Source organism: Oryctolagus cuniculus, chromosome 15 (assembly GCF_964237555.1).
Source record: "Oryctolagus cuniculus chromosome 15, mOryCun1.1, whole genome shotgun sequence".
Classification (NCBI taxonomy): Eukaryota; Metazoa; Chordata; class Mammalia; order Lagomorpha; family Leporidae; genus Oryctolagus; species Oryctolagus cuniculus.
The window spans coordinates 11,940,128-11,943,742 of record NC_091446.1 but is presented as its reverse complement, the minus strand read 5'-3'; the positions used below and the strand labels follow the sequence as shown (position 1 = coordinate 11,943,742).

Here is a 3,615-nt window from a genome sequence, read left to right as displayed (position 1 = left end):
TCATGCACTTGTGCGTTTCATAGGGCATTCATTTCAGGCAGCCAAAGCACCCTCTGGTCTTCCACTCAAGTGGAAGATAACCAGCAGCAAATGCAGAAGATACAGGTAATAGACCTCACCTGGGCGGGGTCCACCACGGGCAAAGCTTTGCTTGGAAGAACCACTGTGGGTCTGGCTTTGTCTCAAAGGCAGCTTTGTGCCACGGATGCCAGGAGACCAGATGTCTGGGCATCCAAGCACACTGGCAAACACAGAGCAGTTCAGGACTGGCCATGGCCGTGTTGAGAAGCAATGTGCTCCCCGAGAGGCAGCACAAGGCAGTTGGGGGCCCCGTGGGTTTGGGAGCAGCCTGCCCGAGTTTGAGTCTGGGCTCGACCCCTCACAAGCTGTATGGCCTTGGGCAAGCTATTTCATCTCTCTGCAGCTGTCTCTCCCAGTCCACAAGTGCAATGCCGCTGGGTTGCAGATGGCCACAGGTGTTTGGCTGCTCCTGCCATCGAGAGGGGGAGCCCATTTCTCCACCCGTTGAATCTGAATGGCCTTGAGGCTTATTTTGAGCCAGAGAACACAGCAGAGGTGAGTCCCAAGCCTGGCCATGAGCTGCTTGGTAGCTTGCAGGGCCTCTCGTGGAAGCTTGGCACCATGGGACAAGCCTGGCTGGCCTCCTGGAAAATGGGGGGCTACGTGGCGCAGAGATGGGTGGTTCCAGTGGAGGATCCCCTGCCAGCCCTGGGACTTGGAGGTGAGGCCACCCTAGGCCTCCAGTCCCAGCCAGTCCCCCAGCTGAGCCAGCAGGACTAGAAAGACCACCCCGCTGACCTACAGAGTTGTAAAAATACTACCTTTGTTGTTTTAAAATAAATTATTTATTTATTTGAAAGGCGGAGTTACAGAGAGGCAGAGACAGAGGCAGAGAGAGAGAAAGAGAGGTCTTCCATCTGCTGGTTCATTCCCCAGATGGCCGCGATGGCCGGAGCTGGACCAATCCGAAGCCAGGAGCTAGGAGCTTCTTCCAGGTCTTCCACATGGGTGCAGGGGCCCAAGGACTTGGGCCATCCTCTGCTGCTTTCCCAGGCCGTAGCAGAGAGCTGGATCGGAAGTAGAGCAGCTGGGTGTCGAACTGGCACTGGGATGCTGGCACTGCAGGCAGCAGCTTTACCCACTACACCACAGCGCCGGCCCCGTATCTTCATTGTTTTAAGCAATGGTTTTGTGGTGGTATGTTATTCAGCAGAGGCTAAAAGCTACTTGGAGACAAACCATGGGGCCTCCCTCTGAGCTTCTATCTGCCTGTCTCTCTATAAACTGCTTGGCCACCAGGCAGGTAGTAAGCTTTCGACACAATCTGCAATCATTATCACGATCATTATTAATAATCATTATCTTAATGTCCATTGTGTGGAGCAAGGCCACATGACAGGCAGGTCCAGTGAGAGACCTGAGCTTTAGTGTCTTCGTCGGTAAAACTGGGGGCCTGCAGAGCTGCCATGGGCCCTGGCGGCGTGTGAGCCAAGTGCAGTGCAGGAGCCCCAGCACGGGCCACTACTGCCTCCCTCTGCTGCCACCGCATGCCCGGAGCAGCAGGGCGCCTCCCGTGTGCACCGCCCAGGTGCCCTGGGCTGTTCTGTGGGACCTGGAGAGAGAGGCCCGTGCCCTACGACAGTTGTCACCTCCTGCCAGGAGTGGGCGTCACCCCCACGAAGCCTGTGCCTTGCACCCCCAACCGAGGCTCATTCACGGCTGGAATTCGGGTCAGCACAGAAGCCTGCGTCTCCTATAAGACCATTTGTTAAATGAGCACCGTATCAACACTGTTTTGAATTGGTTCTCAAACATGATTTTTTAAAATTTTATTTGTTAACTCTTTATTTAAAAGCAGAGAAGCAGACAGACACACACTGACTCACTCCCCCATATTAGCCCACATGAGCCAAGACTGGGCCAGGCCAAAGCCAGGAGCCCAGAACTCAGCCTGAGTCTCCCACATGAGTGCTGGAACCCAAGTACTGAGGCCATCACTCACTCCCTCTCAGGGTGTGCATTAGCAGGAAGCTGGAATTGGAAGCGGATCTGGGACTCGAACCCAGGTACTCCGATACAGGATGTAGATAACCCGAGTAGCATCGTAACCATGCACCAAATGCTTCCCCCTCTCAAAGATGACGGTTTAAAATACACAATCCCACAGGAAGAGTTTCTGAACCAGCAGGTCTAAGGTGGGGCCTGGGGACCTGTTTTTTAAAGGCTGTGCAAGTGGAGCCCCTTCCATTTGTTATAATTGATTAATGGTAACTGCAAGCTGATGAACTCACTTGTTTTTGGTATTTGGAAAGTGGTGCAATCCCCAATTTCCCAACCACATGATAAAAATAGGTTCTACATAAAAACTGGAAAGGAAATCCAGATAGGTCTTCAAGGGCTTTCTGAGCCTACCCTGAAACCCACAACTGCAGAATGTTTAGGGCTCTGGGGCTGGTGCATTGTGGCGCAGAGGGTTAAGTGGCCACTTATAGCAAGGGCATCCCATATCTGACCACCATTCCAAGTCCTGGCTGCTCTGCTTCCGGTCCAGCTCCCCTCTGATGCACCCAAGAGAGCAGAGGAAGATGGCGCACGTCCTCAAGCCCCTGCCACCCACCTGGGAGACCAGGCTGGAGTTCCTGGCTCCTTTCATCAGCCTGGCCCAGCCCTGGCTGTTAGGGTCATTTGGAGAGTGAACCAGCTCTCTCATGGCTCTACTTTTCAAATAAACAAATCTTTCAAAACATGTCCAGAGCTCTGTCCTTCAGATGGTGACTCCCCCACCTTGTCACCATCTGAAAGTATTCACATCATTTAGGAAAAAAGAGAGAAATACCATGAAGCAGTCAAGAAGGAAGACTCCACAGCAGACACCGTTTCCCACTCTGCATCTGTATCTCCAGCCAGCTGAGTCTCCATGTTTTATGAGTACCCTGTGAAAAGTTTTAAAACGAAATTAATTGCAGTTTGTGGCCACTGCCAGCCGAGCTCCTGCGGGGACTTACAACAGGTGGCTCACTGTACTCCCAGGGAGGCATGGCGGAAGCCTAAGGGAGTGGGAATTCAAAGGCCTGATGTGAATTTCTCCATTCTCACCCTAACTGGCCCCGTTTGGATCGCCAGTCCCCCAGGCCCTGGCGAGGACTCTGGCTCACCTTTCTGCTTCCTAGGATGTTGAAGAAGTCACTCCTCTGCCCTCCACTCATTCTAAACCTTCAGTAGCTCCCCCTGCCTCCCAAGGAGGACCAGACCCTTAGCTTGAAATTCAAGGCAGGATGCAATAGTGGTTAGGAATGCAGGCTTTGGAATCCAAAACCCAGCTCCACACCTACCCGTTGTGAAACCTTGGCAAACACGTGACTTTGCTCAATGCCTGTTATCCTGTGTGCAACTATGAGGATGGCGCCTGCTTCCTAATGTGCTGGAAACAAACGCTGTAACATGAGGTACTTGGGCTCTGTGCTAACGCACAGGTAAGAACTCAGCACCGTGACTGGTATTAATCTTCCTGGATCCAGCTTCAGCCAGCTCGTCTTTCGCTAAGCACCACCTACACCTTTGCCAGGGGCATCAGTTTTCCCTGGCCTGGCTATT

General features: G+C 52.9%; 1 long non-coding RNA gene across 1 annotated transcript; it reads right to left on the bottom strand.

Moving 5' to 3' along the window:
• Positions 1-843: 843 nt before the first annotated feature.
• LOC127484253 (uncharacterized) lies at positions 844-3,319 on the bottom strand. Its single transcript, XR_007911146.2, has 3 exons — positions 3,177-3,319; positions 2,858-2,954; positions 844-1,088 (listed from the first exon to the last, which is right to left on the bottom strand). It is a non-coding gene; the product is annotated as an uncharacterized lncRNA (long non-coding RNA).
• Positions 3,320-3,615: the final 296 nt, after the last annotated feature.